Genomic DNA, 14,164 nt, shown 5'->3' with positions numbered 1-14,164 from the left:
CTGCAAATTTCAGTATAATATATATACATCTTGAAGTAGGATTTGATGAGGGCAATTGTCCTGTGACAGCTGGCAGATCTTTGGCAAGATTTTTCTTTGCAGTTTCCATGTATTTAGTAATCTTACTATGTGGTGCCTTGTGCATCAGCATTTTAACAAATGCTGATCAGCCAAATAATAAGAAATTTTAATGCAAACTTAGATATATACAAATGTATTATGCAAATACACATTCATATTTAAAGTAACGATTCACTGCTTTCTACATGGTAGATTGTTTATTCCTCCTGTGTAAGTGGCCACATGTGGGTGGCTAGAGGGGATAAAATATATGTATTGATGTCATGAGAAAAACAGTCTTCTATCACTTTTTGCTCAGTTAAGCTCAGCACATTTCAGGTATCAAAAGAAGAAAATAATAATATTGCATGACTCATACTTTTTATTCAAGAAAATGAACAGCAGTGTACAGAAAAGTGGTGGATACAAATCCATCATATGAATAATACCCCAAATTTAATACCCTTAGAATCCTCTGGTGGGTTCAACGAATTTTGCAGGATACGTTTTTCATTATCATGTCATCTCTTACTGATGAATAGTAATTGCAGGAGTGGAACAATACAACCATTTTTTGGGTGCCTTCTATTGTATTTTTCAAAAGAGAAAGTGAACAAAAAGAGTAAAGAAAGGGCTTCGGTGGATCGATGTCGCGTTTGTCCCTACTGGGTCCCTCGTGGACCACTTAGGTGGCGCTCTGCCAGCACCTACGCGTGCACACGATCTCACCTTCGCAGGTGGTCGAGAACAGCTGCTCGCACACACAGTCTAAGCAGGAACCAGAGACAGGGAGGTGAGAGGGGCTCTCTGCATGCAATTCCAAGGCGTTTAATGGCAACACTCCGAAGGGAACAGCAGCAAGAACGAAAAACAACCGAAAGCCCGCGCTCGTTTTATCCCGAAAACTCCCAAAGGCGGGCAGAGCATCCAAAACCAATAGTCTGAGGGCTTGGGGGCAGAGGCAAGGCTGAGTGACATAACAGGGGCCAATGGGAAAAGGGATGGGAGGGGGAGAGGGCCAGTGACCAGCAGAATCTAGACAAAGGGAGAACTTTTCTAGCACATTGTTGTAAGGAGGGACCATTTTTAAGGCAACTTGAGGGGTGTAAAGTGTACTTAGCCACCGCAACAAAAGAGCAACTCCAAAGTTCAGTGGCAGTTGAGGAAGTTATCTAGGTGATATTTTTCTTCTAAGAAAAAACTTGAAGAGCAAATGTTCTAAATCAAGAAGAAAAACTATGTGCAATATCCAAAATTTTGCATTCTTCCTTACCACTTAAAACTTCAGCTTCATCTCATCAAAAAGCTGCAAACATATCATTTTAGTCCACTTCAGAGTACATATATGCATAATGTATACTTAGTTTTAAAGTACACACATCAGAACACTGATGAGCAAGGACATACGCAATGCACCTAGTCATAGAATCTGTGGCATCTCTGTAGTCAGTTACAAGCCCCAGTTGTAAACATTATTTTCCTCGGGGAATATTTCAGTAATTAATGAATGCTGTTGTTATGCAGAGATGGAGCAGTGTGCTGACATTATGGTTTTTCCAGTGGTATAACTGGGACTGAATGATTCAGAGAACTTCCTTCCCACCATGCTAGGCAGAGCTGAACTTAAAAATGTGTCAGTATATATTTATACTCCTTCTTTTCCAAGGGCAGAAGGGTTGTTTAAGTCTTTCACATCTGGCTGCTCTCTCCCACCCTTTTCCTGTGGGAAGTTCTTCTCTTACATCTTTGGCTACAGAGAAGGGGAAGAATAGCTGTTTGAAGGACTACACAGCAACCCAAAGGTCAGTGAAATCTTCCTGGGAAAGCTGATTAAAAGTATTACTTTATTCTCAAAAGTGATTTTTAAAAGAATTTTGGTCCGTTTTCTGAGCGACTGAGACATGTTGAACCACAGAAACTGATTCAGGAGAGCTGGAGGTTGTGATAAGCAGGAGCTCGAGGATACAGAGTAAAACTGCTGAACTGAAACTAAAATGTATGGCAAACATCAGAGTAATGGACTGTTAATTAATTACTGACCAGTGCCATTGATGTAGAATTGCCTTTGTCATTAAAATTAACTATCTGACTGAAACGTGTCGAGCAGCTCATGTTTCTCATGATGTGTCTACAGTGCACAATTGACATGGACTGCTAAAGTGCCTCCAGACTTTTGGAGAACTAAGTTCACATGTCAGGTAAAATAAAACAGCAGAGACACAAAGTTCTATATAAATAGTTATCAGAATTCAGAGAAAGACTTGTTTGTTAAAAGATAACCTGAGCATCCTTTACACAGAAACATACAAACCTTTACACAGAGGTTTGTTCTCAAGTGTGAACTTTGTTCAGGAATCCCAGAAGCTCAATGAGATAGCATCTGTATCTGGTTATCCAAGCTTTCTTTATAAATCACAGGCAAGGTGCTATCTTCCCTCTAAACTGAAAAGTTTGGACTCTTCAAGATAGCTGAGCGTGTGAGGACATCAAGTGATACAGTCCATGGGTTCTGTTGATGCTGGGAAAGAAAAAAAGTTTATGGTTCAGAAGATATTCTGAGTTTGCAGAGCTGATAACAATAGCAGTACCCAACAGCATCACTTTTACAGGACCATATCTAGTTCCAGTTTAAGCCTTAGCATTTCAGTTCTGCTGCAACACATTATAGTTTTCTTTCTGCTGCTCTCCATACCAGACAAGCCTGCATTGACAGATGCTAATTTTGTGCAGAACTCCACTGAGTAACGCATGTGATGCATAAATGCAGAAGTAGGGCATACAATTTCTGAATTTAGCTAGCAGCTCTACAAAGATCAGATTGAAAAACTTGCAGCTATTTCATGTCTTAGAAAGAGTCAATAACCAAAATCACTACCCCAAGTTAATTTAAGAGATTACCTCCTTAACTTCTCTCAGACAAATTAAGGTGTCAATTTGCTGCACAGGTCATGTGGAAAAGTAGAAGAGATGAAAAGAAGCCAACCCTCACAATCTCATAAGGCACATTTCTCTCTCTAAATGGGCCAAAACTCATGCTGCTGGTTCAGCTTCAGCAGGTCACCTAATACTGTCTTACTGAGGCCACTCATGTGATTCATTATGGCTAATCAAACCCGAAGTACTTAAGCAAATTCTGATCCCAGAAGAGAGTATGCTGAGCCTGCAAACAGAGACTGTTAAGCAGTGGTTAATATGTAAGCAACCTGATGAAAACAGAAACAAAAAGTGTATTTTCTTTGCTGATGAGGCTGGGCAAGTTTCTAGGCATGCGTTCCTCCTACTTTTAAAAGTTTCATTGACACGGCCTCAGTTGCTCAATGCCTGAGACTTGCCATAGTTTGCTGGAGGTACTTGTTAGTTACCTCAGTGTTGCTCGCGGGAAAACAGGAGATGATTGCAGCTCTCCTGCCACTCCCCCTTACACTCCCCTTGGTACGCCCCCTTGAAGTCTCAAATGGCAAGCCTGCTTTAGGCAGCTGCGGATCAAGTCCTGCTAGAACTTTTTCCTATTGGGGAAAAGCAGTCATTCATTTTTGAATCTACACAGCCAAGTTCTCTAAAGAAAATAAATCTCCAACTATTAAAAATTGTCATCCAGTGTTCATGTAAATGTTCTTTTAAACCTCCATACTTCTTTTTTCCCTGCAAATGGGTAATTAATTACTTACAGAGATACACTACTTTTCCATAATTTATTTAAATGCTGTTTTGTTGTTGTTCAGTCTAATAAAATACAGTGGGGTTTTTTTATTAATGCGGATTAAAAATACTTCTTGGCTTTTTCTTCCTTTGCAAACTTTTTTCCCCTCTGTGTTTGTATTTTAAAAGTTTAAAGGACAATCTGTCCTGCATAATAAAAGTCCTTAGTTATCTAATGGCTAAATGTAGTCCAGGCAGCCAAAACATGAACCTTCTGCTCTGCTACATAGTTCTGTCATGGCCATATCAGCATTAACCTGTTTTCAAGGAAGAATGCCTTCCTTTTTACAGCATTTACATTACTCAAAGAACCACTGTCTATGAATAACTTTGCCATGAGCTAGGTGGTAAAGAGGGAGGAGGCTAGAGCTTAGCCTCCTCCCCCCAGATCGCCAGCCAGCACAGCTCACAAGTACATGTTTAAACGTCAAGACATTAAGTTTACTATATGTCCATTAAGTATGTTAGTACTATCTCTTCAACATTTCCTCCTGTCAATAGGACACACAGGACAATAAATACTCAGAACAGAAACAATTAAATAGAAAAACCCAGTGAAAAACAGGAAGGTGAAAGGAACATATTAACAGAGGAAAATACTAGAATTTTCAAAATGAGAACACAGTCTTATGTTTCAATTGCTTCACTCAGGTAGAAGATGAATAGTGGGGAAAGAAAGAGGATGCGTTATTTATTCACTTTGTTTTGAACACATGATAAAAATTTCCTTGCATTTATCAGCTAAAGAATGTGGTGGAAAATGGTCATTTCATACTCATGCAACAAAAGCACATACAGTGCAGCAAGATGGGTAACTGGAATTTCACAAAAGTAATTTTGTATCACAGCTTTGGTGAGACTAATTTATTCTGTTCTGCTTAATTATTGTAGCATCTGACTTCTCACATGTAATGTAGTATATAGAGCATTTAGTGAAACACTTGTGTGTACAAATCCAGTTACTCGAAAATTACCCTTCAGTAGTATTCAGAAGATTTTATGTATCACATACATAATTTCCTGATACAGATTGGAACATTTAGTCAGAACTGTTGTTCTGCACACATGGCTAGGGCAAGAGCAAAGGCAAATAACTTTCTGATTGCCAATGTTTTGGTTGAATAGGCTGCCCCTTTAGTCACATGATTTCTCTGAATAACTGATGCATATTCTGAAAAAAATCTTCACTGTATTGCTTACCTTATTGACGTAGCTATTTCTTAGTAGGCTGATGACACTGTACCTGAAAGGTTCAGAAAAGGAAAGATGAAAAATTCTAATGATAATTTAAATGTAAAAGTAGTCCATTAACATGGGAACACAACATGACTTTTAACAGAATGGTCAATTATTATTTTTCTGCAAATAAACAGAGAATAGTTTAATTTATAGTCATAAATTCACTTATGAAGTGCTAAGTCACTAAACAGTCACCCCCCAAAAAATATTTCTGCTCTTCTTATCTTGTCAGATTGGCCCTCTGCATGATCTTCCTCTGTGAGAAGCAAGAGACTCACAGAATGAGAGCTCAATCAGAGTTATAGATGTCTGACTTCTTTCAGATTTGCAGTTCTGAAAGAGTTTCCCTGGAGAAGGAGAAAGGCAAAACCTAGCTGGTTAAAGATGGAATTTAAAGTACTTTTGAAAGGAAGTTCCTGAAAGCCTACATTAGGGATGCATGTGTGTGGGTATATGCATACATGATGTATATATTTACATATATATGTACACACACACCATGTATGGTGACAGAATGTCATAGAAAAGAGATGAGCAGATCCATAGCCAAAATTTGTAAAGGTATGCCCAAGGATTTTATGTATTCATAAAAGGAACCCACAAGGATCATCAAAGTCCAGTTCCTGGTTCTGCACAAGACAGCCCCACGAGTCACACCCTGTGCACGAGAGCATTGTCCAAAGGCCTCTTGAACTCAGATAGCTTGGTGCTGTGACCATTTCCTGGGGAGCCTGTTCCAGTGCTCAATAACCTTCTGGATGAATTTTTTTTTTCCGAAAATCTAACCTAAACCTCCCTTGACAGAACTTCAGGCCATTCCATCGGGTCCTGTTGGGTCACTAAAGAGAACCTGCCCCTCCACTTTCCCTCGTAAGGATGTTGAAGATTGCTATGACATCTCCCCTCAGTCTCTTCCAGGCCAAACAGACCAAGTGACCTCAGCCTCTCCTCATACGGCTTCCCCTCTTGACCCTTCACCATCTTTGTAGGCCTCCTTTGGACACTCTCTAATAGCTTTATATTCTTCTTATATTCTGGTGCCCAAAATTACACACAGTATTCTATGTGAGGCCACAGCAGCGCAGAGCAGAGTGGGATAATCCCTGATAACCCATGAACCAGATGGATGATTCAGATTATAGCGTTAAAAGGAAAGGACCTATTTAAGTAGAATCTATGCAGGAAGAAAAAGATGATGACTATAAGATCTATTCCAGCTATTCTCAGTGTTATTCTTAGCGTTAGCCATTCTTAGCCTAAGGCTATTCTTAGCCTTAAAATGAGTTTTTAAAGATATCTGGCTGAGAGAAATTATTTGAATTATTTAGGCTGAAGCAGAGGAAGGGACTAAAACTCTTCAGCCTGTGGATAGTTGGAGCTGCCAAGTTCCAGGTATCTCAAACAAATGTGACAAGGCTTGTAGGAAAAGGAAGTGCTTGACAACACTAGAATGAAAAGAAGCTGCATTGTAGCTGTTGTACCCATCCTGTGGCACTTTCTGCTGCTCTCAGACAAACGTTGCCTATGATGTCTCCCAAAACAAAGTGTTACCTGCTAGGACAGACAGGGCGGCTCCTCTACCTTCGTTCCCAATGGAGCTTCCTCACAAAATCCCACCACATGCTCCTGAAAGGCGCCTCGGGACGCCTCAAGGTCCAGCAAGCGGCAAAGGGCTTTTGGGAGGCGCTCCTCCTGCCTCCCAGCGCAAAGCACCCACCCGCCCGCAGGCTGCGGGAAAATTGTTTCTGAGGGCGGATCACTCGTGAACCCCCCGCCAGAGCTATTCCCGTGCAGAATATCAAAGCACTCGGGGCAGAACAAGGTTGGAGAAGCCCGTGGTTGCTGGGATTGAGAAGCCGGAGAGCGTCGCGGGTGGGACTCCAGCGGTCGCTTCCGCGGAGGTGCAACGGGTCTGTGAGGGCGGGGGCAGCGGGGCTGTCTGTACAGGCTCCGAGACCGCGGTGCCGGGGCTGACCGGCCTCCCTTCCCCGGGGCAGACAGCGGGGAACGCGGTACGACCCGTTAAGGAAAACACCCATCCCTACTACGCCTCCGCGCCGCTCAGCTGAGCGGACTCTCCTAAATGGAGAAGAGGGAAGGGCGGGCAGGGGGTCGGCAGGGTGGGGTTTGCCGGCCCGCACGTGTGGGAAGGCCGGGCATGGGGGCTCCCTGAGGGGAGGAGAGCCCCGGCTTTGGCTGCCGAGAGAACCCGGCCGCTGCCAGCGCAGCTCCGTGCAGCCCGGAGCCGCCGCAGGGAGCCGTGCCCGGGCCGCGTAAGTGGCTCCCCTCTGCCGCCTTCCCTTCCTCGGGACCGGGTGGGCAAGGGCTTGGAGGGAGCGCCGCTGCCGGGGGCTCCCGGCTGGCTCGGACGTGGTGGGGAGGGCTCTCAAGTCCCAGGTGCAGCGAGGCCGCTGTGCGGCCGGAGGGGCCCTGATCCCCACCTCGCTCCGAGGAGTTATTCCTGGCATCGGGCGGCGTGCGCGGGGAGAGGAGGGAAGGAGCTCTCTGCTGCCTTTTAAAGTCCGCCGTCGGGAAAACGGCGCTGGCGTTCCCCCGCTGGCGCTGGTTCCAGCGCTGGGCTGCTGCAGCCAGGGAGCGCGGGGTTGGATGTGGCACCAGTGGGTGTCGGGCACAAGGGGAAAGGCACCTGAGGGCTCCTGGGCGGCACGTGTGGGACCTTGTTTGCTGGTCCTGGGGTAGCATTTGCTGCTGCTGTAAGGGTTTGGAGGCGTCGATGGGTGAAACGCCCCCCTTGGGTTTCTGATAAGCTCGCTCAAGGCATTGACTTTACCTGGAGGTGCTGTCCGTGCGGGGGTTTATTGACTCAAAGCACACAGTTGCAGTGCAATCCCAGTTCTTCAGTGCGTTTTGGGAAGTTGGGGAAATCACACTTCAGTGGAGAGCAGAGAGTGGGTGCAGGTCCCTAACTGTGGTAAAACAAATTTAGGAAATGTAAGATTGCTCCTTTCTGCCGACTTTGCATGTTTAAATGTAGAAATGTGTTTGAAGTATATATGACCCTACATATAATGCTACTGACAGCTGGAGAAAACTAGTCCAGTAAAATAAGTTTAAAGTTTAAGGTATCAGAAGCAGGAGAACATAATCCTTCAGTGTAAAGTATTTGGTATTGGGTGAGATTTGTGATACCACGTTTGGATGGCAGAGCATTATCAATCTGATGCAGGGTCTGGGTGAATTCCGTTAATTTGGCTGAATTACATTAGTTTTGGGGTAGCAGGGATATCACACCACTTTAGTTCTGACAGCACATGTAGTTTCTGCTGATTTTTATGCTGGTGCTTAACATATCATTCCAGTAACTTACCTGTGAAAGGAAAAGAAGTTTCCTGAAGTTTGGCCTAAGGTGTGGAAGGACTTTCTTCAAGCCTACCCTCTGCTTCAAGTATGTTAATACCCCAAATTATTTTAGAAGCTTTCTAACTTTTCTCTTTATATCCTTCCTATTAAAATCAAAACAAATATATTGTGAGGCGTTTAGCTGTTTCAGAGATGATGGAGGTAAGACAAGGGATTGTGGCATATAGGACTTGTATATATTGAAACAAGCTGATGGCAGTTCGTTTATGCTAGAAAGACAAAACATTCTATAAAAAGGTCCTGTGGACACTGTGCAGACTCAGTACGCAGTGGGTCTTGGATTAGAATTTGGATTACGCACTGTGGAAAATGTTTTGAGTTCTGGTTTGTGTTACCTAATGGCATTAAAACATCAGCAGTAAAAATAGGCATCAGGCCTATACAAAACCTAAGCTTGTTTTCGTTGACATCTATAATGTACTACATACTCAGACAGAAAAAGACATGGTGCCTGCCTGCCCTGCTTTTGTAAGCAGATCTCCACGGCTGCAATTGATTTCATTTGACTCTACCCCTGTCCACACGATTCTTCTAAACCCCACTGCACTGGGTTCTGATACAAATTGGCACAGAAAAGAAACAACCCCACAGAGACGTAATAAGTAGCCATATTGATATCTTATGAAAAGTGCAGTGATGTTTTGTATGAATGGCATGCATTTTTACCCTTTTGCCACATGTTGTGATGAAGGTTATTTGTGCATGGAGTAATCTTCTGTCTAAGTGATGTTACTAAAATGCAACTTTGGTTCTTCAGATGTGGATGAAAACTGGCACTTTTTGAAGTTTTAATGCAATGAGTTTTGATCCTGAAGTTCAGTATGTCTGCATGCATAAATGGTCTGACCAAGGTTCCTGACCTCAGTAGAAATATACTTGATAAGATGAATGACAAGATAGCTGTTTGTAGCTTTATACACGCTTACAGATTAACTCAAAATGGGTTTCGACTTTCTTACTACTCATAGAATCACAGAATATCCTGAGTTGGGAGGGACCCACAAGGATCATCAAAGTCCAACTCCTGGCCCTGCACAGAACAGCCCCAAAAATCACACCATGGGCCTGAGAGCATTGTGTTAATAAATTAATGTACTTAGCATATTTTATTTAGGGATCTTCTTATGCCATATAGCCAAAGATGTAGAAAGTTAGCAGTGCCATTTTAATGCATATTTGTGACTTTAAAGCAGAACTTCATGCATTCATATTAGCTTTTTCCGTACTAAGATATTAAAAATCATTTTATACATTGCTGAAATTACTAAAAAGTATACAGAAATACTTGGAGTCATGTTTCTGTGTGTGTAAATTTTCATATGTCTGAAAGTGTCCATCTTCATGATACCTTTGCCATTTAGCACATTGGCTTTGATCCCTCGGTGTCACGATACAATTCTGATCCTCTGGCTTCTCAGTTCTTTGTCCTTTTCGTTTGTTCTCCAGTTGGGGAGAGCTTCATCCCACTAGTTTAGAAGTTGAGAAATTTAGTATTGGTAAGTCAGCTGACAGCGCTCTTGGAAGCAAACAGTTGAGATTTCCGAAAAAGACAAATGTGTCCTCCTCTCTTCTGGGAAAAGCATTTGTATAAGTGATCTGCCACTACAACTCCAGTGAGAGTTATAAAGGTTACTAGTAAAAGTGGCTTCTGGGACTCCTGAGTTTAGTCATTGCTGACAATCATCCAAGATCCACGATATTATCTTGCCTGATGTCAAAATTCTCATTTATCTGAATGGACATACTCCAAGAAAAAGATCATTTAGAAATGCACTGAATGTTGTCATTGTCTTCATGAGTTCCTGCAAAGGATTGCATATGTGGGGAATGAGAGATTTCTGAATGGATGTAGGATACTGATGGGAAATGTGATTGACCACAGGATGAGCTCAGGACATCTTGTTCTACACACAACTGGAGAAGAAATTACCTCAAATAAAGCATTCTGGTTGCAAGATGATTGTTGCAGGTCTCTTAATGCCAATATATGATCTACAGCAGTTACACACATGAATACCCCTCTTCCTCACTTGACCATAAACTGAACCCTTGTAGAAGTGAGAGTGGGCAGGTTGTGACGGTCTAAAATATTGATAGTTTAATGGCTGGTGTTGAGCCTGTGTTTATTGACTGTGGAGGGGTACTACTGGAATAGCATACATAGACAATTGTCGTATCTTTCTTCACCGTGGCTGTAAAGATTCTGTCCTAGACTACATAGACTCCCAAGTATATGTGTGACGGTTGTGAATATAAGTAAGCAGCCCCCCAACAACTGTTATGAAGAATTAAGCAACAAACTGGAGTAGAATATTGTATGGTTAAACTTAATAACAGAAGTCCTCACAAATAAAGTATATCTCCATTCACATATCGTAAAGGTAATAGAATCTCAAAGACAGATGGAGCCTCTCAAAATGTTGCCCAGACAGCAGTGAACTTTTGAATAGTACGGAATAGTGACACCACAGCTCTGATGACAGCATCTGCTCTAGTTTGGGTTATGGCTTCTAGAAGCATTATTTAAAACTAATTTACATAAAAATCCAGGCCATAGGATGACTTCCACAACACTTAATTTGGAAGAGTATAGTCTCTCGTTAGTGTCTCAATGGCTGCATGTGTCTGACAAGTAGAAGTAAACCAGCCACGCAGGAAAAAAATCGAGGAAACAATCCTATATAAACCATCACATTACCATCATGCTTGTTCGCTGACTCTGGCTCTTCCCTTTCACTTTTGCAATTACCTTTTCCTGCCACACCCAGTAGTTAATGTAGGTCACCCAAAAGACCTCATGCAGTTGCTAGAGAAGGGTGGGTTTTGTTGTCCTCAGCTCCCTGTGACAACTCATCAGAAATGCAGTGGAGTGCACGCAACATCTGCTGTTTCTGATAAGTAATCAAAGCAGGCAGAGTCAGTATTGATGATTCAGTGTTATGCTGTAGTTGCCTCTATCACTAATAGCAGTAGTTTTGCCTCTTTGTGGTGGTAACATCAGTTTCCAGAGTTTTCTTGCATCGTTGTTCTCACTAAATGACCTCATTTCTTAAAGTTACTTTGTCAGATGTACTACCAGAAAGGGATGATTACATTAATCCAATTTACTGGTTACTGGGATTTTTGGGAATTTATCTGTTGTAGCTAGGTAACAAAACATAGAAAGGTGTCAACTGGCAAAATGCAAATAAATATACTTCTGCAGGGAGCTTAACTAGGAAACATTTGTCAGTTGAGATTGGACTGAAGGAAAAGACAAACTGTACCAAGTGATTTTGCCAGATTTTTCTTCCATCATCTGTATTTAATATAGAAATTTACTTCACCTGTGCTTTTTGCTTTCCAGAATATTTTTCTTTGGGAAATGTATGGAATAAATTTATTTTTGCTTTAAAGAACATGATGTTTTAGGTGAATTTTTTAAGGGGAGGGAGTTGGATTCAGTGCAATCTAATCTTTATTTCATTTACTGTAATAACAGCGAATGATGTGGATAAGCTGTTCTATAGCTCTGTGAATTCATGTAGATGATTTCTGCTCCTTGCCCATTTTGTTTGAGGTTAGTTAATTCTTTGCCTTGAGTTGGATTGCAAGCTGCTTGACAACATGGGAAAGCAATTGTGCTTATTTTATTTTGTTTGTGCAGTACCATGCAGATCATGGTTATGGAATAAATAATAATTAAAACAGAATTTAGGAGGGATTATTATTGTTCTTTATTCAGTTTCCTTAGACTGAGAAACATCTCCATATTATTTAAGGAAATTGAAACATTTGGATATCATCAAGATATCTGATTACTCCCATGAGGACCTAAACTAATTCTTCCAAATACACTGTTTATGAATGATTTGGTCTGCTATTGATTTTATTTTACCCTCAAATGTTTTTGGACCCTCATGCAGTTGAGAGAAAACAATGGGATGTGACTTGCCATGAAAGACTTTCAGCACTGTGAATTAGATGAAAGCCTTTTGGATATATAGAGTTAGCACGCATTTGTGATTCTTTTCAAAGGTACAGTGCTTCAGTGTGCTTTTTGGAAGCAGTAGTTTAGATGACTAGGCAATAATTTGGTCCTTGTAATGACAGTCTAAGGTTTAAAGTAGTGGTATGTATTTGAGTACAATCAGTTTCAGAATTTAGTTGCTCTATCCTTGATGCAAGGATTTGAAGAGAGGGAGAACTTTTTAGGGTATTACTGAAGAAGTATCTTGAAACATCAGGTTTGTTATGTGCAATAATATGTGTGTAGTAATTTGTATGTTCTGTGGTTGTTGTTTTTCCTCAGCAATATGTTTTTAGAAAATCTCGATGCCTTATCTCTATGCACTGTTTACCAATCTGTGCTCACCCTCTTTCTTTACAAAGACTCAAGGAGGGGCCCTGGGCACTTTTTGATAAATAGGGCCTGTTCTACAGGCATAACAAGGCCTCATCCTGAGTAAAGAGGGAAGTCCTGAGCTGGAGGCCTGTTGTAGAAGGTGCCTCCTACATCTGTGAATTTGGTTTTTTTTAAAAAAATATTTTTCAATAAGGCATGAGTATGCCCTAGGTAAATTGCTATGCTGGCAAGCTGGTAAGAGAAAAAATGCACTTATCTCACACTAGATCAGTAAAAAGATTCAATATTAAAAATTCAAATATATGAATTACCGAGAAGTACATGGTGCTTGGTTAAAAATACTATGAAACTTACAATTATAATATTCACTGTCAGATGGAGAAGTCCAGAGAAATAGAAATTAGTGTTGCATAAAACACCATCTATGAGTAGACTTCCTGTTGTATCAAACCGACCTGCTTTGAAGTTTTCATTGTTTTAAGGTAGCCTGTGTACCTGTCCTTGCCATCCTTTGACAAGTATCTGATCCTTTCTGCTCTTATCCGCATGTTCCATCTGTCGCGGACACAAGCAAAAGCAACTTCCGCACCTTTCTGTTCGTTTTATTCAGTACCCCAACCCCAAATTGGCCTGAATAGTTACTATGAAAAAAGATTAAAATACCTCCCAAGGAAGCCTCAAAGGTGAGTTGCTGTTCCTCATATTCTCAGTGTGCTGTTTTTGCTGTTTCCCAACTTCTTTTTCAGTGCAGTAGAGACTGCTATACTTCATGCTGACATCAGTTTGTATAGAATAACTTTATGGTTTTCTGCTCGGGGGAGTACATGGTTGGAAAAAAATGAGAGAGACCATTGGATTTGAAAGATCTCTTTGAGTGTTCGGAGGTGGAGCAGTGGCAAACTTGTGTTATGCCAGTTACATGAGAAAAGAATGCTGTGAGGTTCTCTATGGCAGTTGTAGCTGAAGATGAGATGCTGCATAGAGAAGCAACGGTGCTTCACATGGTGTTTGCTCCTGAGAGTTTGAACAGGTTTGTTTAAGACATGCGGTAGATCCAGGTCACCTGACAGCTTTAGGTTTTCAGTCACATTCTGCATAAATTCTTGTGCTGCACCATATCAGGTCTATGGAAAATTGCAGGAAAATTAAATGTATTATAAGTAAAACATTCAGAGCTGGCTTGCTTACATATTCTCAGAACACTAGGAAGAAGACCTTACTTTGTGGTCTTTGGTTTTACTCTTGCTGACCTGCTATCAGGAATTTCCTTGACAACAAAATAAATAGGTTAGAACAATCCCACAGTGGACACCAAAATTATTTAACTGCATACTTTGGACACCAAAATTATTTAAAAACATACTTCTGCAGGAGTCACTTGTTCATAAGTATGTTTTATATGGAAAGTGTTGTGACTTCACAATTGATGTGTTCTGTTTC

General features: G+C 41.3%; 1 protein-coding gene and 1 long non-coding RNA gene across 7 annotated transcripts in view; one reads left to right on the top strand and one right to left on the bottom strand.

Annotated features, from left to right (window-relative positions):
* Nucleotides 1–221: 221 nt before the first annotated feature.
* Nucleotides 222–7,736, bottom strand: LOC109144963. The gene is made up of 3 exons (XR_002046052.3): nt 7,440–7,736; nt 4,960–5,002; nt 222–2,578 (listed from the first exon to the last, which is right to left on the bottom strand). It is a non-coding gene; the product is annotated as an uncharacterized LOC109144963 (long non-coding RNA).
* The window catches only part of SLC7A2 (solute carrier family 7 member 2), a 55,360-nt gene continuing 47,960 nt past the window's right edge, over nt 6,765–14,164 (top strand). For 3 of the 6 annotated variants that reach the window (XM_019287286.3, XM_019287285.3, XM_019287284.3), the window contains exons 1-2: nt 7,142–7,271; nt 8,319–8,404. The gene's annotated coding sequence lies outside the window, so the exon portion shown is untranslated. Of the gene's footprint in view, nt 6,909–6,970; nt 7,011–7,141; nt 7,272–8,318; nt 8,405–14,164 lie in introns of those variants that run through there. The other 3 variants (XM_039550972.1, XM_039550971.1, XM_039550970.1) reach the window with 3 other exon arrangements.

Source organism: Corvus cornix, chromosome 4 (assembly GCF_000738735.6).
Source record: "Corvus cornix cornix isolate S_Up_H32 chromosome 4, ASM73873v5, whole genome shotgun sequence".
Classification (NCBI taxonomy): domain Eukaryota; kingdom Metazoa; phylum Chordata; class Aves; order Passeriformes; family Corvidae; genus Corvus; species Corvus cornix.
Note: the sequence above shows the minus strand (reverse complement) of the source record. Positions and strands in the feature narration are given on the sequence as shown.